The 21,946-nt window shown below is 41.6% G+C and overlaps 30 non-coding genes across 30 annotated transcripts; all 30 read right to left on the reverse strand.

Moving 5' to 3' along the window:
• Positions 1-720: 720 nt before the first annotated feature.
• On the reverse strand, positions 721-793 carry TRNAK-CUU (transfer RNA lysine (anticodon CUU)). Its single transcript has one exon. It is a non-coding gene; the product is annotated as a tRNA-Lys (tRNA).
• A 454-nt stretch (positions 794-1,247) lies between these two features.
• On the reverse strand, positions 1,248-1,320 carry TRNAK-CUU (transfer RNA lysine (anticodon CUU)). The gene has a single exon. It is a non-coding gene; the product is annotated as a tRNA-Lys (tRNA).
• Positions 1,321-2,301: 981 nt separating this feature from the next.
• Positions 2,302-2,374, reverse strand: TRNAK-CUU (transfer RNA lysine (anticodon CUU)). The gene has a single exon. It is a non-coding gene; the product is annotated as a tRNA-Lys (tRNA).
• A 454-nt stretch (positions 2,375-2,828) lies between these two features.
• Positions 2,829-2,901, reverse strand: TRNAK-CUU (transfer RNA lysine (anticodon CUU)). Its single transcript has one exon. It is a non-coding gene; the product is annotated as a tRNA-Lys (tRNA).
• A 440-nt stretch (positions 2,902-3,341) lies between these two features.
• On the reverse strand, positions 3,342-3,414 carry TRNAK-CUU (transfer RNA lysine (anticodon CUU)). Its single transcript has one exon. It is a non-coding gene; the product is annotated as a tRNA-Lys (tRNA).
• Positions 3,415-4,229: 815 nt separating this feature from the next.
• TRNAK-CUU (transfer RNA lysine (anticodon CUU)) lies at positions 4,230-4,302 on the reverse strand. The gene has a single exon. It is a non-coding gene; the product is annotated as a tRNA-Lys (tRNA).
• Positions 4,303-4,756: 454 nt separating this feature from the next.
• On the reverse strand, positions 4,757-4,829 carry TRNAK-CUU (transfer RNA lysine (anticodon CUU)). The gene has a single exon. It is a non-coding gene; the product is annotated as a tRNA-Lys (tRNA).
• A 454-nt stretch (positions 4,830-5,283) lies between these two features.
• TRNAK-CUU (transfer RNA lysine (anticodon CUU)) lies at positions 5,284-5,356 on the reverse strand. Its single transcript has one exon. It is a non-coding gene; the product is annotated as a tRNA-Lys (tRNA).
• An 815-nt stretch (positions 5,357-6,171) lies between these two features.
• On the reverse strand, positions 6,172-6,244 carry TRNAK-CUU (transfer RNA lysine (anticodon CUU)). The gene has a single exon. It is a non-coding gene; the product is annotated as a tRNA-Lys (tRNA).
• Positions 6,245-6,698: 454 nt separating this feature from the next.
• Positions 6,699-6,771, reverse strand: TRNAK-CUU (transfer RNA lysine (anticodon CUU)). Its single transcript has one exon. It is a non-coding gene; the product is annotated as a tRNA-Lys (tRNA).
• A 454-nt stretch (positions 6,772-7,225) lies between these two features.
• Positions 7,226-7,298, reverse strand: TRNAK-CUU (transfer RNA lysine (anticodon CUU)). Its single transcript has one exon. It is a non-coding gene; the product is annotated as a tRNA-Lys (tRNA).
• Positions 7,299-7,752: 454 nt separating this feature from the next.
• On the reverse strand, positions 7,753-7,825 carry TRNAK-CUU (transfer RNA lysine (anticodon CUU)). The gene has a single exon. It is a non-coding gene; the product is annotated as a tRNA-Lys (tRNA).
• A 981-nt stretch (positions 7,826-8,806) lies between these two features.
• Positions 8,807-8,879, reverse strand: TRNAK-CUU (transfer RNA lysine (anticodon CUU)). Its single transcript has one exon. It is a non-coding gene; the product is annotated as a tRNA-Lys (tRNA).
• A 454-nt stretch (positions 8,880-9,333) lies between these two features.
• On the reverse strand, positions 9,334-9,406 carry TRNAK-CUU (transfer RNA lysine (anticodon CUU)). Its single transcript has one exon. It is a non-coding gene; the product is annotated as a tRNA-Lys (tRNA).
• Positions 9,407-10,374: 968 nt separating this feature from the next.
• TRNAK-CUU (transfer RNA lysine (anticodon CUU)) lies at positions 10,375-10,447 on the reverse strand. Its single transcript has one exon. It is a non-coding gene; the product is annotated as a tRNA-Lys (tRNA).
• A 454-nt stretch (positions 10,448-10,901) lies between these two features.
• On the reverse strand, positions 10,902-10,974 carry TRNAK-CUU (transfer RNA lysine (anticodon CUU)). The gene has a single exon. It is a non-coding gene; the product is annotated as a tRNA-Lys (tRNA).
• Positions 10,975-11,942: 968 nt separating this feature from the next.
• On the reverse strand, positions 11,943-12,015 carry TRNAK-CUU (transfer RNA lysine (anticodon CUU)). The gene has a single exon. It is a non-coding gene; the product is annotated as a tRNA-Lys (tRNA).
• A 454-nt stretch (positions 12,016-12,469) lies between these two features.
• Positions 12,470-12,542, reverse strand: TRNAK-CUU (transfer RNA lysine (anticodon CUU)). The gene has a single exon. It is a non-coding gene; the product is annotated as a tRNA-Lys (tRNA).
• A 982-nt stretch (positions 12,543-13,524) lies between these two features.
• Positions 13,525-13,597, reverse strand: TRNAK-CUU (transfer RNA lysine (anticodon CUU)). The gene has a single exon. It is a non-coding gene; the product is annotated as a tRNA-Lys (tRNA).
• A 454-nt stretch (positions 13,598-14,051) lies between these two features.
• On the reverse strand, positions 14,052-14,124 carry TRNAK-CUU (transfer RNA lysine (anticodon CUU)). The gene has a single exon. It is a non-coding gene; the product is annotated as a tRNA-Lys (tRNA).
• Positions 14,125-15,105: 981 nt separating this feature from the next.
• TRNAK-CUU (transfer RNA lysine (anticodon CUU)) lies at positions 15,106-15,178 on the reverse strand. Its single transcript has one exon. It is a non-coding gene; the product is annotated as a tRNA-Lys (tRNA).
• Positions 15,179-15,632: 454 nt separating this feature from the next.
• On the reverse strand, positions 15,633-15,705 carry TRNAK-CUU (transfer RNA lysine (anticodon CUU)). The gene has a single exon. It is a non-coding gene; the product is annotated as a tRNA-Lys (tRNA).
• An 815-nt stretch (positions 15,706-16,520) lies between these two features.
• Positions 16,521-16,593, reverse strand: TRNAK-CUU (transfer RNA lysine (anticodon CUU)). Its single transcript has one exon. It is a non-coding gene; the product is annotated as a tRNA-Lys (tRNA).
• A 981-nt stretch (positions 16,594-17,574) lies between these two features.
• TRNAK-CUU (transfer RNA lysine (anticodon CUU)) lies at positions 17,575-17,647 on the reverse strand. The gene has a single exon. It is a non-coding gene; the product is annotated as a tRNA-Lys (tRNA).
• Positions 17,648-18,101: 454 nt separating this feature from the next.
• On the reverse strand, positions 18,102-18,174 carry TRNAK-CUU (transfer RNA lysine (anticodon CUU)). The gene has a single exon. It is a non-coding gene; the product is annotated as a tRNA-Lys (tRNA).
• An 815-nt stretch (positions 18,175-18,989) lies between these two features.
• On the reverse strand, positions 18,990-19,062 carry TRNAK-CUU (transfer RNA lysine (anticodon CUU)). Its single transcript has one exon. It is a non-coding gene; the product is annotated as a tRNA-Lys (tRNA).
• A 454-nt stretch (positions 19,063-19,516) lies between these two features.
• Positions 19,517-19,589, reverse strand: TRNAK-CUU (transfer RNA lysine (anticodon CUU)). Its single transcript has one exon. It is a non-coding gene; the product is annotated as a tRNA-Lys (tRNA).
• Positions 19,590-20,043: 454 nt separating this feature from the next.
• On the reverse strand, positions 20,044-20,116 carry TRNAK-CUU (transfer RNA lysine (anticodon CUU)). The gene has a single exon. It is a non-coding gene; the product is annotated as a tRNA-Lys (tRNA).
• A 454-nt stretch (positions 20,117-20,570) lies between these two features.
• TRNAK-CUU (transfer RNA lysine (anticodon CUU)) lies at positions 20,571-20,643 on the reverse strand. The gene has a single exon. It is a non-coding gene; the product is annotated as a tRNA-Lys (tRNA).
• A 981-nt stretch (positions 20,644-21,624) lies between these two features.
• TRNAK-CUU (transfer RNA lysine (anticodon CUU)) lies at positions 21,625-21,697 on the reverse strand. Its single transcript has one exon. It is a non-coding gene; the product is annotated as a tRNA-Lys (tRNA).
• Between the last annotated feature and the right edge of the window lie 249 nt (positions 21,698-21,946).

A 21,946-nucleotide genomic window follows, 5' to 3' on the forward strand; every position in this document is an offset into this window, starting at 1 on the left:
CGTTTTCCCAATCTTTATACCGTGCAGAAATAATCAACCTCACTCCTGTGATTTGGTTATCAGAGACAATTATTGCAAACATCCGACATTGTGAGTAAGAGCTCATTTCACTAAATTTCGTGTCACATTCACCCACCGGAATTCAACATCTTTCATAGTAACTCACATTGTTTATTCTGTCTAAAAGGTGTTCGCCCAATATGGGGCTCGAACCCATGACCCTGGGATGAACAGTCCCATGCTCTACCGACTGAGCTAGCCGGGCTGCTGATGAGAGTGTTTTTGCACCTCAATTAGCGACTTTGAGTAAATGTCGGACGGTGATACGAAAAGACAGTGCATGACTTTGTGTTTAAGCTAAACGAAAACAACTTCTGAATTTCAACAATAAAATTTGCTTCCGTTTTTACTATTAGAGTAGCTCAAATCATACTCACCATGCACGATCTTAGGTGGAGGGAACTTCGCGCCAAGTACCACACACATTAAAACAGAGAGGAGTATTGTCAACCAACAGTCAACCTCTCCGTTTTCCCAATCTTAATACCATGCAGAAATAATCAACCTCGCTCCTGTGATTTGGTTATCAGAGACAATTATTCCAGCCATCCGACATTGTGAGTAAGAACTCATTTCACTCAATTTCGTGTCACATTCACCCACCGGAATTCAACGTCATTCATAGTAACTCACTATGGTTTATTTTGTCTAAAAGATGTTCGCCCAACGTGGGGCTCGAACCCACGACCCTGGGATAAAGAGTCCCATGCTCTACCGACTGAGCTAGCCGGGCTGCTGATGAGAGTGTTTTTGCACCTCAATTAGTGACTTTGAGTAAATGTCGGACGATGATACGAAAAGAGTGTGCATGACTTTGTGATTAAGCTAAACGAAAACAACTTCTGAATTTCAACAATAGAATTTGCTTCCGTTTTTACTACTCCAGTAGCTCAAATCATACTCACCATGCACGATCTTAGTTGGAATGAACATCGCGCCAAGTACCACACACTTTAAAACAGAGAGGAGTATTGTCAACCAACAGTCAACCTCTCCGTTTTCCCAATCTTAATACCATGCAGAAATAATCAACCTCGCTCCTGTGATTTGGTTATCAGAGACAATTATTGCAGCCATCCGACATTGTGAGTAAGAACTCATTTCACTCAATTTCGTGTCACATTCACCCACCGGAATTCAACATCATTCATAGTAACTCACATTGTTTATTTTGTCTAAAAGATGTTCGCCCAACGTGGGGCTCGAACCCACGACCCTGGGATTAAGAGTCCCATGCTCTACCGACTGAGCTAGCCGGGCTGCTGATGAGAGTGTTTTTGCACCTCAATTAGTGACTTTGAGTAAATGTCGGACGATGATACGAAAAGAGTGTGCATGACTTTGTGATTAAGCTAAACGAAAACAACTTCTGAATTTCAACAATAAAATTCGCTTCCGTTTTTACTACTCCAGTAGCTCAAATCATACTCACCATGCACGATCTTAGTTGGAATGAACATCGCGCCAAGTACCACACACATTAAAACAGAGAGGAGTATTGTCAACCAACAGTCAACCTCTCCGTTTTCCCAATCTTTATACCGTGCAGAAATAATCAACCTCACTCCTGTGATTTGGTTATCAGAGACAATTATTGCAACCATCCGACATTGTGAGTAAGAGCTCATTTCACTCAATTTCGTGTCACATTCACCCACCGGAATTCAACATCTTTCATAGTAACTCACATTGTTTATTCTGTCTAAAAGGTGTTCGCCCAATATGGGGCTCGTACCCATGACCCTGGGATGAACAGTCCCATGCTCTACCGACTGAGCTAGCCGGGCTGCTGATGAGAGTGTTTTTGCACCTCAATTAGCGACTTTGAGTAAATGTCGGACGGTGATACGAAAAGACAGTGCATGACTTTGTGTTTAAGCTAAACGAAAACAACTTCTGAATTTCAACAATAAAATTTGCTTCCGTTTTTACTATTAGAGTAGCTCAAATCATACTCACCATGCACGATCTTAGGTGGAGGGAACTTCGCGCCAAGTACCACACACATTAAAACAGAGAGGAGTATTGTCAACCAACAGTCAACCTCTCCGTTTTCCCAATCTTAATACCATGCAGAAATAATCAACCTCGCTCCTGTGATTTGGTTATCAGAGACAATTATTGCAGCCATCCGACATTGTGAGTAAGAACTCATTTCACTCAATTTCGTGTCACATTCACCCACCGGAATTCAACATCATTCATAGTAACTCACATTGTTTATTTTGTCTAAAAGATGTTCGCCCAACGTGGGGCTCGAACCCACGACCCTGGGATTAAGAGTCCCATGCTCTACCGACTGAGCTAGCCGGGCTGATGATGAGAGTGTTTTTGCACCTCAATTAGTGACTTTGAGTAAATGTCGGACGATGATACGAAAAGAGTGTGCATGACTTTGTGATTAAGCTAAACGAAAACAACTTCTGAATTTCAACAATAGAATTTGCTTCCGTTTTTACTACTCCAGTAGCTCAAATCATACTCACCATGCACGATCTTAGTTGGAATGAACATCGCGCCAAGTACCACACACATTAAAACAGAGAGGAGTATTGTCAACCAACAGTCAACCTCTCCGTTTTCCCAATCTTAATACCATGCAGAAATAATCAACCTCGCTCCTGTGATTTGGTTATCAGAGACAATTATTGCAGCCATCCGACATTGTGAGTAAGAACTCATTTCACTCAATTTCGTGTCACATTCACCCACCGGAATTCAACATCATTCATAGTAACTCACATTGTTTATTTTGTCTAAAAGATCTTCGCCCAACGTGGGGCTCGAACCCACGACCCTGGGATTAAGAGTCCCATGCTCTACCGACTGAGCTAGCCGGGCTGCTGATGAGAATGTTTTTGCACCTCAGTAAATGTCGGACGATGATACGAAAAGAGTGTGCATGACTTTGTGATTAAGCTAAACGAAAACAACTTCTGAATTTCAACAATAAAATTTGCTTCCGTTTTTACTACTCCAGTAGCTCAAATCATACTCACCATGCATGATCTTAGTTGGAATGAACATCGCGCCAAGTACCACACACATTAAAACAGAGAGGAGTATTGTCAACCAACAGTCAACCTCTCCGTTTTCCCAATCTTTATACCGTGCAGAAATAATCAACCTCACTCCTGTGATTTGGTTATCAGAGACAATTATTGCAACCATCCGACATTGTGAGTAAGAGCACATTTCACTCAATTTCGTGTCACATTCACCCACCGTAATTCAACATCTTTCATCGTAACTCACATTGTTTATTCTGTCTAATAGGTGTTCGCCCAATATGGGGCTCGAACCCACGACCCTGGGATTAAGAGTCCCATGCTCTACCGACTGAGCTAGCCGGGCTGCTGATGAGAGTATTTTTGCACCTCAATTAGCGACTTTGAGTAAATGTCGGACGATGATACGAAAAGAGTGTGCATGACTTTGTGTTTAAGCTAAACGAAAACAACTTCTGAATTTCAACAATAAAATTTGCTTCCATTTTTACCATTCCTGTAGCTCAAATTATACTTACCATGCGCGATCTTAGTTGGAATGAACTTCGCGCCAAGTACCACACACATTAAAACAGAGAGGAATATTGTCAACCAACAGTCAACCTCTCCGTTTTCCCAATCTTTATACCGTGCAGAAATAATCAACCTCACTCCTGTGATTTGGTTATCAGAGACAATTATTATTCTACCGACTGAGCTAGCCGGGCTGCTGATGAGAGTGTTTTTGCACCTCCATTAGCGACTTTGAGTAAATGTCGGACGGTGATACGAAAAGACAGTGCATGACTTTGTGTTTAAGCTAAACGAAAACAACTTCTGAATTTCAACAATAAAATTTGCTTCCGTTTTTACTATTAGAGTAGCTCAAATCATACTCACCATGCACGATCTTAGGTGGAGGGAACTTCGCGCCAAGTACCACACACATTAAAACAGAGAGGAGTATTGTCAACCAACAGTCAACCTCTCCGTTTTCCCAATCTTAATACCATGCAGAAATAATCAACCTCGCTCCTGTGATTTGGTTATCAGAGACAATTATTGCAGCCATCCGACATTGTGAGTAAGAACTCATTTCACTCAATTTCGTGTCACATTCACCCACCGGAATTCAACATCATTCATAGTAACTCACATTGTTTATTTTGTCTAAAAGATGTTCGCCCAACGTGGGGCTCGAACCCACGACCCTGGGATTAAGAGTCCCATGCTCTACCGACTGAGCTAGCCGGGCTGCTATTGAGAGTGTTTTTGCACCTCAATTAGTGACTTTGAGTAAATATCGGACGATGATACGAAAAGAGTGTGCATGACTTTGTGATTAAGCTAAACGAAAACAACTTCTGAATTTCAACAATAGAATTTGCTTCCGTTTTTACTACTCCAGTAGCTCAAATCATACTCACCATGCACGATCTTAGTTGGAATGAACATCGCGCCAAGTACCACACACATTAAAACAGAGAGGAGTATTGTCAACCAACAGTCAACCTCTCCGTTTTCCCAATCTTAATACCATGCAGAAATAATCAACCTCGCTCCTGTGATTTGGTTATCAGAGACAATTATTGCAGCCATCCGACATTGTGAGTAAGAACTCATTTCACTCAATTTCGTGTCACATTCACCCACCGGAATTCAACATCATTCATAGTAACTCACATTGTTTATTTTGTCTAAAAGATGTTCGCCCAACGTGGGGCTCGAACCCACGACCCTGGGATTAAGAGTCCCATGCTCTACCGACTGAGCTAGCCGGGCTGCTGATGATAGTGTTTTTGCACCTCAATTAGTGACTTTGAGTAAATGTCGGACGATGATACGAAAAGAGTGTGCATGACTTTGTGATTAAGCTAAACGAAAACAACTTCTGAATTTCAACAATATAATTTGCTTCCGTTTTTACTACTCCAGTAGCTCAAATCATACTCACCATGCACGATCTTAGTTGGAATGAACATCGCGCCAAGTACCACACACATTAAAACAGAGAGGAGTATTGTCAACCAACAGTCAACCTCTCCGTTTTCCCAATCTTTATACCGTGCAGAAATAATCAACCTCACTCCTGTGATTTGGTTATCAGAGACAATTATTGCAACCATCCGACATTGTGAGTAAGAGCACATTTCACTCAATTTCGTGTCACATTCACCCACCGGAATTCAACATCTTTCATCGTAACTCACATTGTTTATTCTGTCTAATAGGTGTTCGTCCAATATGGGGCTCGAACCCACGACCCTGGGATTAAGAGTCCCATGCTCTACCGACTGAGCTAGCCGGGCTGCTGATGAGAGTATTTTTGCACCTCAATTAGCGACTTTGAGTAAATGTCGGACGATGATACGAAAAGAGTGTGCATGACTTTGTGTTTAAGCTAAACGAAAACAACTTCTGAATTTCAACAATAAAATTTGCTTCCATTTTTACCATTCCTGTAGCTCAAATTATACTTACCATGCGCGATCTTAGTTGGAATGAACTTCGCGCCAAGTACCACACACATTAAAACAGAGAGGAATATTGTCAACCAACAGTCAACCTCTCCGTTTTCCCAATCTTTATACCGTGCAGAAATAATCAACCTCACTCCTGTGATTTGGTTATCAGAGACAATTATTATTCTACCGACTGAGCTAGCCGGGCTGCTGATGAGAGTGTTTTTGCACCTCCATTAGCGACTTTGAGTAAATGTCGGACGGTGATACGAAAAGACAGTGCATGACTTTGTGTTTAAGCTAAACGAAAACAACTTCTGAATTTCAACAATAAAATTTGCTTCCGTTTTTACTATTAGAGTAGCTCAAATCATACTCACCATGCACGATCTTAGGTGGAGGGAACTTCGCGCCAAGTACCACACACATTAAAACAGAGAGGAGTATTGTCAACCAACAGTCAACCTCTCCGTTTTCCCAATCTTAATACCATGCAGAAATAATCAACCTCGCTCCTGTGATTTGGTTATCAGAGACAATTATTGCAGCCATCCGACATTGTGAGTAAGAACTCATTTCACTCAATTTCGTGTCACATTCACCCACCGGAATTCAACATCATTCATAGTAACTCACATTGTTTATTTTGTCTAAAAGATGTTCGCCCAACGTGGGGCTCGAACCCACGACCCTGGGATTAAGAGTCCCATGCTCTACCGACTGAGCTAGCCGGGCTGCTATTGAGAGTGTTTTTGCACCTCAATTAGTGACTTTGAGTAAATATCGGACGATGATACGAAAAGAGTGTGCATGACTTTGTGATTAAGCTAAACGAAAACAACTTCTGAATTTCAACAATAGAATTTGCTTCCGTTTTTACTACTCCAGTAGCTCAAATCATACTCACCATGCACGATCTTAGTTGGAATGAACATCGCGCCAAGTACCACACACATTAAAACAGAGAGGAGTATTGTCAACCAACAGTCAACCTCTCCGTTTTCCCAATCTTAATACCATGCAGAAATAATCAACCTCGCTCCTGTGATTTGGTTATCAGAGACAATTATTGCAGCCATCCGACATTGTGAGTAAGAACTCATTTCACTCAATTTCGTGTCACATTCACCCACCGGAATTCAACATCATTCATAGTAACTCACATTGTTTATTTTGTCTAAAAGATGTTCGCCCAACGTGGGGCTCGAACCCACGACCCTGGGATTAAGAGTCCCATGCTCTACCGACTGAGCTAGCCGGGCTGCTGATGATAGTGTTTTTGCACCTCAATTAGTGACTTTGAGTAAATGTCGGACGATGATACGAAAAGAGTGTGCATGACTTTGTGATTAAGCTAAACGAAAACAACTTCTGAATTTCAACAATATAATTTGCTTCCGTTTTTACTACTCCAGTAGCTCAAATCATACTCACCATGCACGATCTTAGTTGGAATGAACATCGCGCCAAGTACCACACACATTAAAACAGAGAGGAGTATTGTCAACCAACAGTCAACCTCTCCGTTTTCCCAATCTTTATACCGTGCAGAAATAATCAACCTCACTCCTGTGATTTGGTTATCAGAGACAATTATTGCAACCATCCGACATTGTGAGTAAGAGCACATTTCACTCAATTTCGTGTCACATTCACCCACCGGAATTCAACATCTTTCATCGTAACTCACATTGTTTATTCTGTCTAATAGGTGTTCGTCCAATATGGGGCTCGAACCCACGACCCTGGGATTAAGAGTCCCATGCTCTACCGACTGAGCTAGCCGGGCTGCTGATGAGAGTATTTTTGCACCTCAATTAGCGACTTTGAGTAAATGTCGGACGATGATACGAAAAGAGTGTGCATGACTTTGTGTTTAAGCTAAACGAAAACAACTTCTGAATTTCAACAATAAAATTTGCTTCCATTTTTACCATTCCTGTAGCTCAAATTATACTTACCATGCGCGATCTTAGTTGGAATGAACTTCGCGCCAAGTACCACACACATTAAAACAGAGAGGAATATTGTCAACCAACAGTCAACCTCTCCGTTTTCCCAATCTTTATACCGTGCAGAAATAATCAACCTCACTCCTGTGATTTGGTTATCAGAGACAATTATTGCAGCCATCCGACATTGTGAGTAAGAACTCATTTCACTCAATTTCGTGTCACATTCACCCACCGGAATTCAACATCATTCATAGTAACTCACATTGTTTATTTTGTCTAAAAGATGTTCGCCCAACGTGGGGCTCGAACCCACGACCCTGGGATTAAGAGTCCCATGCTCTACCGACTGAGCTAGCCGGGCTGCTGATGAGAGTGTTTTTGCACCTCAATTAGTGACTTTGAGTAAATGTCGGACGATGATACGAAAAGAGTGTGCATGACTTTGTGATTAAGCTAAACGAAAACAACTTCTGAATTTCAACAATAAAATTTGCTTCCGTTTTTACTACTCCAGTAGCTCAAATCATACTCACCATGCACGATCTTAGTTGGAATGAACATCGCGCCAAGTACCACACACATTAAAACAGAGAGGAGTATTGTCAACCAACAGTCAACCTCTCCGTTTTCCCAATCTTTATACCGTGCAGAAATAATCAACCTCACTCCTGTGATTTGGTTATCAGAGACAATTATTGCAACCATCCGACATTGTGAGTAAGAGCTCATTTCACTCAATTTCGTGTCACATTCACCCACCGGAATTCAACATCTTTCATAGTAACTCACATTGTTTATTCTGTCTAAAAGGTGTTCGCACAATATGGGGCTCGTACCCATGACCCTGGGATGAACAGTCCCATGCTCTACCGACTGAGCTAGCCGGGCTGCTGATGAGAGTGTTTTTGCACCTCAATTAGCGACTTTGAGTAAATGTCGGACGGTGATACGAAAAGACAGTGCATGACTTTGTGTTTAAGCTAAACGAAAACAACTTCTGAATTTCAACAATAAAATTTGCTTCCGTTTTTACTATTAGAGTAGCTCAAATCATACTCACCATGCACGATCTTAGGTGGAGGGAACTTCGCGCCAAGTACCACACACATTAAAACAGAGAGGAGTATTGTCAACCAACAGTCAACCTCTCCGTTTTCCCAATCTTAATACCATGCAGAAATAATCAACCTCGCTCCTGTGATTTGGTTATCAGAGACAATTATTGCAGCCATCCGACATTGTGAGTAAGAACTCATTTCACTCAATTTCGTGTCACATTCACCCACCGGAATTCAACATCATTCATAGTAACTCACATTGTTTATTTTGTCTAAAATATGTGCGCCCAACGTGGGGCTCGAACCCACGACCCTGGGATTAAGAGTCCCATGCTCTACCGACTGAGCTAGCCGGGCTGCTGATGAGAGTGTTTTTGCACCTCAATTAGTGACTTTGAGTAAATGTCGGACGATGATACGAAAAGAGTGTGCATGACTTTGTGATTAAGCTAAACGAAAACAACTTCTGAATTTCAACAATAGAATTTGCTTCCGTTTTTACTACTCCAGTAGCTCAAATCATACTCACCATGCACGATCTTAGTTGGAATGAACATCGCGCCAAGTACCACACACATTAAAACAGAGAGGAGTATTGTCAACCAACAGTCAACCTCTCCGTTTTCCCAATCTTAATACCATGCAGAAATAATCAACCTCGCTCCTGTGATTTGGTTATCAGAGACAATTATTGCAGCCATCCGACATTGTGAGTAAGAACTCATTTCACACAATTTCGTGTCACATTCACCCACCGGAATTCAACATCATTCATAGTAACTCACATTGTTTATTTTGTCTAAAAGATGTTCGCCCAACGTGGGGCTCGAACCCACGACCCTGGGATTAAGAGTCCCATGCTCTACCGACTGAGCTAGCCGGGCTGCTGATGAGAGCGTTTTTGCACCTCAGTAAATGTCGGACGATGATACGAAAAGAGTGTGCATGACTTTGTGATTAAGCTAAACGAAAACAACTTCTGAATTTCAACAATAAAATTTGCTTCCGTTTTTACTACTCCAGTAGCTCAAATCATACTCACCATGCACGATCTTAGTTGGAATGAACATCGCGCCAAGTACCACACACATTAAAACAGAGAGGAGTATTGTCAACCAACAGTCAACCTCTCCGTTTTCCCAATCTTTATACCGTGCAGAAATAATCAACCTCACTCCTGTGATTTGGTTATCAGAGACAATTATTGCAAACATGCGACATTGTGAGTAAGAGCTCATTTCACTAAATTTCGTGTCACATTCACCCACCGGAATTCAACATCTTTCATAGTAACTCACATTGTTTATTCTGTCTAAAATGTGTTCGCCCAATATGGGGCTCGAACCCATGACCCTGGGATGAACAGTCCCATGCTCTACCGACTGAGCTAGCCGGGCTGCTGATGAGAGTGTTTTTGCACCTCAATTAGCGACTTTGAGTAAATGTCGGACGGTGATACGAAAAGACAGTGCATGACTTTGTGTTTAAGCTAAACGAAAACAACTTCTGAATTTCAACAATAAAATTTGCTTCCGTTTTTACTATTAGAGTAGCTCAAATCATACTCACCATGCACGATCTTAGGTGGAGGGAACTTCGCGCCAAGTACCACACACATTAAAACAGAGAGGAGTATTGTCAACCAACAGTCAACCTCTCCGTTTTCCCAATCTTAATACCATGCAGAAATAATCAACCTCGCTCCTGTGATTTGGTTATCAGAGACAATTATTCCAGCCATCCGACATTGTGAGTAAGAACTCATTTCACTCAATTTCGTGTCACATTCACCCACCGGAATTCAACATCATTCATAGTAACTCACTATGGTTTATTTTGTCTAAAAGATGTTCGCCCAACGTGGGGCTCGAACCCACGACCCTGGGATTAAGAGTCCCATGCTCTACCGACTGAGCTAGCCGGGCTGCTGATGAGAGTGTTTTTGCACCTCAATTAGTGACTTTGAGTAAATGTCGGACGATGATACGAAAAGAGTGTGCATGACTTTGTGATTAAGCTAAACGAAAACAACTTCTGAATTTCAACAATAGAATTTGCTTCCGTTTTTACTACTCCAGTAGCTCAAATCATACTCACCATGCACGATCTTAGTTGGAATGAACATCGCGCCAAGTACCACACACATTAAAACAGAGAGGAGTATTGTCAACCAACAGTCAACCTCTCCGTTTTCCCAATCTTAATACCATGCAGAAATAATCAACCTCGCTCCTGTGATTTGGTTATCAGAGACAATTATTGCAGCCATCCGACATTGTGAGTAAGAACTCATTTCACACAATTTCGTGTCACATTCACCCACCGGAATTCAACATCATTCATAGTAACTCACATTGTTTATTTTGTCTAAAAGATGTTCGCCCAACGTGGGGCTCGAACCCACGACCCTGGGATTAAGAGTCCCATGCTCTACCGACTGAGCTAGCCGGGCTGCTGATGAGAGTGTTTTTGCACCTCAGTAAATGTCGGACGATGATACGAAAAGAGTGTGCATGACTTTGTGATTAAGCTAAACGAAAACAACTTCTGAATTTCAACAATAAAATTTGCTTCCGTTTTTACTACTCCAGTAGCTCAAATCATACTCACCATGCACGATCTTAGTTGGAATGAACATCGCGCCAAGTACCACACACATTAAAACAGAGAGGAGTATTGTCAACCAACAGTCAACCTCTCCGTTTTCCCAATCTTTATACCGTGCAGAAATAATCAACCTCACTCCTGTGATTTGGTTATCAGAGACAATTATTGCAAACATCCGACATTGTGAGTAAGAGCTCATTTCACTAAATTTCGTGTCACATTCACCCACCGGAATTCAACATCTTTCATAGTAACTCACATTGTTTATTCTGTCTAAAATGTGTTCGCCCAATATGGGGCTCGAACCCATGACCCTGGGATGAACAGTCCCATGCTCTACCGACTGAGCTAGCCGGGCTGCTGATGAGAGTGTTTTTGCACCTCAATTAGCGACTTTGAGTAAATGTCGGACGGTGATACGAAAAGACAGTGCATGACTTTGTGTTTAAGCTAAACGAAAACAACTTCTGAATTTCAACAATAAAATTTGCTTCCGTTTTTACTACTCCAGTAGCTCAAATCATACTCACCATGCACGATCTTAGTTGGAATGAACATCGCGCCAAGTACCACACACATTAAAACAGAGAGGAGTATTGTCAACCAACAGTCAACCTCTCCGTTTTCCCAATCTTAATACCATGCAGAAATAATCAACCTCGCTCCTGTGATTTGGTTATCAGAGACAATTATTCCAGCCATCCGACATTGTGAGTAAGAACTCATTTCACTCAATTTCGTGTCACATTCACCCACCGGAATTCAACATCATTCATAGTAACTCACTATGGTTTATTTTGTCTAAAAGATGTTCGCCCAACGTGGGGCTCGAACCCACGACCCTGGGATTAAGAGTCCCATGCTCTACCGACTGAGCTAGCCGGGCTGCTGATGAGAGTGTTTTTGCACCTCAATTAGTGACTTTGAGTAAATGTCGGACGATGATACGAAAAGAGTGTGCATGACTTTGTGATTAAGCTAAATGAAAACAACTTCTGAATTTCAACAATAGAATTTGCTTCCGTTTTTACTACTCCAGTAGCTCAAATCATACTCACCATGCACGATCTTAGTTGGAATGAACATCGCGCCAAGTACCACACACATTAAAACAGAGAGGAGTATTGTCAACCAACAGTCAACCTCTCCGTTTTCCCAATCTTAATACCATGCAGAAATAATCAACCTCGCTCCTGTGATTTGGTTATCAGAGACAATTATTGCAGCCATCCGACATTGTGAGTAAGAACTCATTTCACTCAATTTCGTGTCACATTCACCCACCGGAATTCAACATCATTCATAGTAACTCACATTGTTTATTTTGTCTAAAAGATGTTCGCCCAACGTGGGGCTCGAACCCACGACCCTGGGATTAAGAGTCCCATGCTCTACCGACTGAGCTAACCGGGCTGCTGATGAGAGTGTTTTTGCACCTCAATTAGTGACTTTGAGTAAATGTCGGACGATGATACGAAAAGAGTGTGCATGACTTTGTGATTAAGCTAAACGAAAACAACTTCTGAATTTCAACAATAAAATTTGCTTCCGTTTTTACTACTCCAGTAGCTCAAATCATACTCACCATGCACGATCTTAGTTGGAATGAACATCGCGCCAAGTACCACACACATTAAAACAGAGAGGAGTATTGTCAACCAACAGTCAACCTCTCCGTTTTCCCAATCTTTATACCGTGCAGAAATAATCAACCTCACTCCTGTGATTTGGTTATCAGAGACAATTATTGCAGCCATCCGACATTGTGAGTAAGAACTCATTTCACTCAATTTCGTGTCACATTCACCCACCGGAATTCAACATCTTTCATAGTAACTCACATTGTTTATTCTGTCTAAAAGGTGTTCGCCCAATATGGGGCTCGTACCCATGACCCTGGGATGAACAGTCCCATGCTCTACCGACTGAGCTAGCCGGGCTGCTGATGAGAGTGTTTTTGCACCTCAATTAGCGACTTTGAGTAAATGTCGGACGGTGATACGAAAAGACAGTGCATGACTTTGTGTTTAAGCTAAACGAAAACAACTTCTGAATTTCAACAATAAAATTTGCTTCCGTTTTTACTATTAGAGTAGCTCAAATCATACTCACCATGCACGATCTTAGGTGGAATGAACTTCGCGCCAAGTACCACACACATTAAAACAGAGAGGAATATTGTCAACCAACAGTCAACCTCTCCGTTTTCCCAATCTTAATACCATGCAGAAATAATCAACCTCGCTCCTGTGATTTGGTTATCAGAGACAATTATTCCAGCCATCCGACATTGTGAGTAAGAACTCATTTCACTCAATTTCGTGTCACATTCACCCACCGGAATTCAACGTCATTCATAGTAACTCACTATGGTTTATTTTGTCTAAAAGATGTTCGCCCAACGTGGGGCTCGAACCCACGACCCTGGGATTAAGAGTCCCATGCTCTACCGACTGAGCTAGCCGGGCTGCTGATGAGAGTGTTTTTGCACCTCAATTAGTGACTTTGAGTAAATGTCGGACGATGATACGAAAAGAGTGTGCATGACTTTGTGATTAAGCTAAACGAAAACAACTTCTGAATTTCAACAATAGAATTTGCTTCCGTTTTTACTACTCCAGTAGCTCAAATCATACTCACCATGCACGATCTTAGTTGGAATGAACATCGCGCCAAGTACCACACACATTAAAACAGAGAGGAGTATTGTCAACCAACAGTCAACCTCTCCGTTTTCCCAATCTTAATACCATGCAGAAATAATCAACCTCGCTCCTGTGATTTGGTTATCAGAGACAATTATTGCAGCCATCCGACATTGTGAGTAAGAACTCATTTCACTCAATTTCGTGTCACATTCACCCACCGGAATTCAACATCATTCATAGTAACTCACATTGTTTATTTTGTCTAAAAGATGTTCGCCCAACGTGGGGCTCGAACCCACGACCCTGGGATTAAGAGTCCCATGCTCTACCGACTGAGCTAGCCGGGCTGCTGATGAGAGTGTTTTTGCACCTCAATTAGTGACTTTGAGTAAATGTCGGACGATGATACGAAAAGAGTGTGCATGACTTTGTGATTAAGCTAAACGAAAACAACTTCTGAATTTCAACAATAAAATTTGCTTCCGTTTTTACTACTCCAGTAGCTCAAATCATACTCACCATGCACGATCTTAGTTGGAATGAACATCGCGCCAAGTACCACACACATTAAAACAGAGAGGAGTATTGTCAACCAACAGTCAACCTCTCCGTTTTCCCAATCTTTATACCGTGCAGAAATAATCAACCTCACTCCTGTGATTTGGTTATCAGAGACAATTATTGCAACCATCCGACATTGTGAGTAAGAGCTCATTTCACTCAATTTCGTGTCACATTCACCCACCGGAATTCAACATCTTTCATAGTAACTCACATTGTTTATTCTGTCTAAAAGGTGTTCGCCCAATATGGGGCTCGTACCCATGACCCTGGGATGAACAGTCCCATGCTCTACCGACTGAGCTAGCCGGGCTGCTGATGAGAGTGTTTTTGCACCTCAATTAGCGACTTTGAGTAAATGTCGGACGGTGATACGAAAAGACAGTGCATGACTTTGTGTTTAAGCTAAACGAAAACAACTTCTGAATTTCAACAATAAAATTTGCTTCCGTTTTTACTATTAGAGTAGCTCAAATCATACTCACCATGCACGATCTTAGGTGGAGGGAACTTCGCGCCAAGTACCACACACATTAAAACAGAGAGGAGTATTGTCAACCAACAGTCAACCTCTCCGTTTTCCCAATCTTAATACCATGCAGAAATAATCAACCTCGCTCCTGTGATTTGGTTATCAGAGACAATTATTGCAGCCATCCGACATTGTGAGTAAGAACTCATTTCACTCAATTTCGTGTCACATTCACCCACCGGAATTCAACATCATTCATAGTAACTCACATTGTTTATTTTGTCTAAAAGATGTTCGCCCAACGTGGGGCTCGAACCCACGACCCTGGGATTAAGAGTCCCATGCTCTACCGACTGAGCTAGCCGGGCTGATGATGAGAGTGTTTTTGCACCTCAATTAGTGACTTTGAGTAAATGTCGGACGATGATACGAAAAGAGTGTGCATGACTTTGTGATTAAGCTAAACGAAAACAACTTCTGAATTTCAACAATAGAATTTGCTTCCGTTTTTACTACTCCAGTAGCTCAAATCATACTCACCATGCACGATCTTAGTTGGAATGAACATCGCGCCAAGTACCACACACATTAAAACAGAGAGGAGTATTGTCAACCAACAGTCAACCTCTCCGTTTTCCCAATCTTAATACCATGCAGAAATAATCAACCTCGCTCCTGTGATTTGGTTATCAGAGACAATTATTGCAGCCATCCGACATTGTGAGTAAGAACTCATTTCACTCAATTTCGTGTCACATTCACCCACCGGAATTCAACATCATTCATAGTAACTCACATTGTTTATTTTGTCTAAAAGATGTTCGCCCAACGTGGGGCTCGAACCCACGACCCTGGGATTAAGAGTCCCATGCTCTACCGACTGAGCTAGCCGGGCTGCTGATGAGAGTATTTTTGCACCTCAATTAGCGACTTTGAGTAAATGTCGGACGATGATACGAAAAGAGTGTGCATGACTTTGTGTTTAAGCTAAACGAAAACAACTTCTGAATTTCAACAATAAAATTTGCTTCCATTTTTACCATTCCTGTAGCTCAAATTATACTTACCATGCGCGATCTTAGTTGGAATGAACTTCGCGCCAAGTACCACACACATTAAAACAGAGAGGAATATTGTCAACCAACAGTCAACCTCTCCGTTTTCCCAATCTTTATACCGTGCAGAAATAATCAACCTCACTCCTGTGATTAGGTTATCAGAGACAATTATTATTCTACCGACTGAGCTAGCCGGGCTGCTGATGAGAGTGTTTTTGCACCTCAATTAGCGACTTTGAGTAAATGTCGGACGGTGATACGAAAAGACAGTGCATGACTTTGTGTTTAAGCTAAACGAAAACAACTTCTGAATTTCAACAATAAAATTTGCTTCCGTTTTTACTATTAGAGTAGCTCAAATCATACTCACCATGCACGATCTTAGGTGGAGGGAACTTCGCGCCAAGTACCACACACATTAAAACAGAGAGGAGTATTGTCAACCAACAGTCAACCTCTCCGTTTTCCCAATCTTAATACCATGCAGAAATAATCAACCTCGCTCCTGTGATTTGGTTATCAGAGACAATTATTGCAGCCATCCGACATTGTGAGTAAGAACTCATTTCACTCAATTTCGTGTCACATTCACCCACCGGAATTCAACATCATTCATAGTAACTCACATTGTTTATTTTGTCTAAAAGATGTTCGCCCAACGTGGGGCTCGAACCCACGACCCTGGGATTAAGAGTCCCATGCTCTACCGACTGAGCTAGCCGGGCTGCTATTGAGAGTGTTTTTGCACCTCAATTAGTGACTTTGAGTAAATATCGGACGATGATACGAAAAGAGTGTGCATGACTTTGTGATTAAGCTAAACGAAAACAACTTCTGAATTTCAACAATAGAATTTGCTTCCGTTTTTACTACTCCAGTAGCTCAAATCATACTCACCATGCACGATCTTAGTTGGAATGAACATCGCGCCAAGTACCACACACATTAAAACAGAGAGGAGTATTGTCAACCAACAGTCAACCTCTCCGTTTTCCCAATCTTTATACCGTGCAGAAATAATCAACCTCACTCCTGTGATTTGGTTATCAGAGACAATTATTGCAACCATCCGACATTGTGAGTAAGAGCTCATTTCACTCAATTTCGTGTCACATTCACCCACCGGAATTCAACATCTTTCATAGTAACTCACATTGTTTATTCTGTCTAAAAGGTGTTCGCCCAATATGGGGCTCGTACCCATGACCCTGGGATGAACAGTCCCATGCTCTACCGACTGAGCTAGCCGGGCTGCTGATGAGAGTGTTTTTGCACCTCAATTAGCGACTTTGAGTAAATGTCGGACGGTGATACGAAAAGACAGTGCATGACTTTGTGTTTAAGCTAAACGAAAACAACTTCTGAATTTCAACAATAAAATTTGCTTCCGTTTTTACTATTAGAGTAGCTCAAATCATACTCACCATGCACGATCTTAGGTGGAGGGAACTTCGCGCCAAGTACCACACACATTAAAACAGAGAGGAGTATTGTCAACCAACAGTCAACCTCTCCGTTTTCCCAATCTTAATACCATGCAGAAATAATCAACCTCGCTCCTGTGATTTGGTTATCAGAGACAATTATTGCAGCCATCCGACATTGTGAGTAAGAACTCATTTCACTCAATTTCGTGTCACATTCACCCACCGGAATTCAACATCATTCATAGTAACTCACATTGTTTATTTTGTCTAAAAGATGTTCGCCCAACGTGGGGCTCGAACCCACGACCCTGGGATTAAGAGTCCCATGCTCTACCGACTGAGCTAGCCGGGCTGATGATGAGAGTGTTTTTGCACCTCAATTAGTGACTTTGAGTAAATGTCGGACGATGATACGAAAAGAGTGTGCATGACTTTGTGATTAAGCTAAACGAAAACAACTTCTGAATTTCAACAATAGAATTTGCTTCCGTTTTTACTACTCCAGTAGCTCAAATCATACTCACCATGCACGATCTTAGTTGGAATGAACATCGCGCCAAGTACCACACACATTAAAACAGAGAGGAGTATTGTCAACCAACAGTCAACCTCTCCGTTTTCCCAATCTTAATACCATGCAGAAATAATCAACCTCGCTCCTGTGATTTGGTTATCAGAGACAATTATTGCAGCCATCCGACATTGTGAGTAAGAACTCATTTCACTCAATTTCGTGTCACATTCACCCACCGGAATTCAACATCATTCATAGTAACTCACATTGTTTATTTTGTCTAAAAGATGTTCGCCCAACGTGGGGCTCGAACCCACGACCCTGGGATTAAGAGTCCCATGCTCTACCGACTGAGCTAGCCGGGCTGCTGATGAGAGTATTTTTGCACCTCAATTAGCGACTTTGAGTAAATGTCGGACGATGATACGAAAAGAGTGTGCATGACTTTGTGTTTAAGCTAAACGAAAACAACTTCTGAATTTCAACAATAAAATTTGCTTCCATTTTTACCATTCCTGTAGCTCAAATTATACTTACCATGCGCGATCTTAGTTGGAATGAACTTCGCGCCAAGTACCACACACATTAAAACAGAGAGGAATATTGTCAACCAACAGTCAACCTCTCCGTTTTCCCAATCTTTATACCGTGCAGAAATAATCAACCTCACTCCTGTGATTAGGTTATCAGAGACAATTATTATTCTACCGACTGAGCTAGCCGGGCTGCTGATGAGAGTGTTTTTGCACCTCAATTAGCGACTTTGAGTAAATGTCGGACGGTGATACGAAAAGACAGTGCATGACTTTGTGTTTAAGCTAAACGAAAACAACTTCTGAATTTCAACAATAAAATTTGCTTCCGTTTTTACTATTAGAGTAGCTCAAATCATACTCACCATGCACGATCTTAGGTGGAGGGAACTTCGCGCCAAGTACCACACACATTAAAACAGAGAGGAGTATTGTCAACCAACAGTCAACCTCTCCGTTTTCCCAATCTTAATACCATGCAGAAATAATCAACCTCGCTCCTGTGATTTGGTTATCAGAGACAATTATTGCAGCCATCCGACATTGTGAGTAAGAACTCATTTCACTCAATTTCGTGTCACATTCACCCACCGGAATTCAACATCATTCATAGTAACTCACATTGTTTATTTTGTCTAAAAGATGTTCGCCCAACGTGGGGCTCGAACCCACGACCCTGGGATTAAGAGTCCCATGCTCTACCGACTGAGCTAGCCGGGCTGCTATTGAGAGTGTTTTTGCACCTCAATTAGTGACTTTGAGTAAATATCGGACGATGATACGAAAAGAGTGTGCATGACTTTGTGATTAAGCTAAACGAAAACAACTTCTGAATTTCAACAATAGAATTTGCTTCCGTTTTTACTACTCCAGTAGCTCAAATCATACTCACCATGCACGATCTTAGTTGGAATGAACATCGCGCCAAGTACCACACACATTAAAACAGAGAGGAGTATTGTCAACCAACAGTCAACCTCTCCGTTTTCCCAATCTTAATACCATGCAGAAATAATCAACCTCGCTCCTGTGATTTGGTTATCAGAGACAATTATTGCAGTCATCCGACATTGTGAGTAAGAACTCATTTCACTCAATTTCGTGTCACATTCACCCACCGGAATTCAACATCATTCATAGTAACTCACATTGTTTATTTTGTCTAAAAGATGTTCGCCCAACGTGGGGCTCGAACCCACGACCCTGGGATTAAGAGTCCCATGCTCTACCGACTGAGCTAGCCGGGCTGCTATTGAGAGTGTTTTTGCACCTCAATTAGTGACTTTGAGTAAATATCGGACGATGATACGAAAAGAGTGTGCATGACTTTGTGATTAAGCTAAACGAAAACAACTTCTGAATTTCAATAATAAAATTTGCTTCCATTTTTACCATTCCTGTAGCTCAAATTATACTTACCATGCGCGATCTTAGTTGGAATGAACTTCGCGCCAAGTACCACACACATTAAAACAGAGAGGAATATTGTCAACCAACAGTCAACCTCTCCGTTTTCCCAATCTTTATACCGTGCAGAAATAATCAACCTCACTCCTGTGATTTGGTTATCAGAGACAATTATTGCAGCCATCCGACATTGTGAGTAAGAACTCATTTCACTCAATTTTGTGTCACATTCACCCACCGGAATTCAACATCATTCATAGTAACTCACATTGTTTATTTTGTCTAAAAGATGTTCGCCCAACGTGGGGCTCGAACCCACGACCCTGGGATTAAGAGTCCCATGCTCTACCGACTGAGCTAGCCGGGCTGCTGATGAGAGTGTTTTTGCACCTCAATTAGCGACTTTGAGTAAATGTCGGACGATGATACGAAAAGAGTGTGCATGACTTTGTGTTTAAGCTAAACGAAAACAACTTCTGAATTTCAACAATAAAATTTGCTTCCATTTTTACCATTCCTGTAGCTCAAATTATACTTACCATGCGCGATCTTAGTTGGAATGAACTTCGCGCCAAGTACAACACACATTAAAACTGAGATGAATATTGTCAACCAACAGTCAACCTCTCCGTTTTCCCAATCTTTATACCGTGCAGAAATAATCAACCTCACTCCTGTGATTTGGTTATCAGAGACAATTATTGCAAACATCCGACATTGTGAGTAAGAGCTCATTTCACTCAATTTCGTGTCACATTCACCCACCGGAATTCAACATCTGTTATCGTAACTCACATTGTTTATTCTGTCTAAAAGGTGTTCGCCCAACGTGGGGCTCGAACCCACGACCCTGGGATTAAGAGTCCCATGCTCTACCGACTGAGCTAGCCGGGCTGCTGATGAGAGTGTTTTTGCACCTCAATTAGCGACTTTGAGTAAATGTCGGACGATGATACGAAAAGAGTGTGCATAACTTTGTGTTCAAGCTAAACGAAAACAACTTCTGAATTTTAACAATAAAATTTGCTTCCGTTTTTACTACTCCAGTAGCTCAAATCATACTCACCATGCACGATCTTAGTTGGAATGAACTTCGCGCCAAGTACCACACAATTTAAAACAGAGATCAGTATTGTCAACCAACAGTCAACCTCTCCGTTTTCCCAATCTTTATACCGTGCAGAAATAATCAACCTCGCTCCTGTGATTTGGTTATCAGAGACAATTATTGCAACCATCCGACATTGTGAGTAAGAACTCATTTCACTCAATTTCGTGTCACATTCACCCACCGGAATTCAACATCTTTCATCGTAACTCACATTGTTTATTCTGTCTAAAAGGTGTTCGCACAATATGGGGCTCGAACCCACGACCCTGGGATTAAGAGTCCCATGCTCTACCGACTGAGCTAGTCGGGCTGCTGATGAGAGTGTTTTTGCACCTCAATTAGCGACTTTGAGTAAATGTCGGACGATGATACGAAAAGAGTGTGCATGACTTTGTGTTTAAGCTAAACGAAAACAACTTCTGAATTTCAACAACAAAATTTGCTTCCATTTTTACCATTCCTGTAGCTCAAATTATACTTACCATGCGCGATCTTAGTTGGAATGAACTTCGCGCCAAGTACCACACACATTAAAACAGAGAGGAATATTGTCAACCAACAGTCAACCTCTCCGTTTTCCCAATCTTTATACCGTGCAGAAATAATCAACCTCACTCCTGTGATTTGGTTATCAGAGACAATTATTGCAACCATCCGACATTGTGAGTAAGAGCTCATTTCACTCAATTTCGTGTCACATTCACCCACCGGAATTCAACATCTTTCATCGTAACTCACATTGTTTATTCTGTCTAATAGGTGTTCGCCCAATATGGGGCTCGAACCCACGACCCTGGGATTAAGAGTCCCATGCTCTACCGACTGAGCTAGCCGGGCTGCTGATGAGAGTATTTTTGCACCTCAATTAGCGACTTTGAGTAAATGTCGGACGATGATACGAAAAGAGTGTGCATGACTTTGTGTTTAAGCTAAACGAAAACAACTTCTGAATTTCAACAATAAAATTTGCTTCCATTTTTACCATTCCTGTAGCTCAAATTATACTTACCATGCGCGATCTTAGTTGGAATGAACTTCGCGCCAAGTACCACACACATTAAAACAGAGAGGAATATTGTCAACCAA

Source organism: Saccoglossus kowalevskii, chromosome 19, assembly GCF_978046115.1.
Source record: "Saccoglossus kowalevskii chromosome 19, keSacKowa6.1, whole genome shotgun sequence".
Lineage (NCBI taxonomy): Eukaryota > Metazoa > Hemichordata > Enteropneusta > Harrimaniidae > Saccoglossus > Saccoglossus kowalevskii.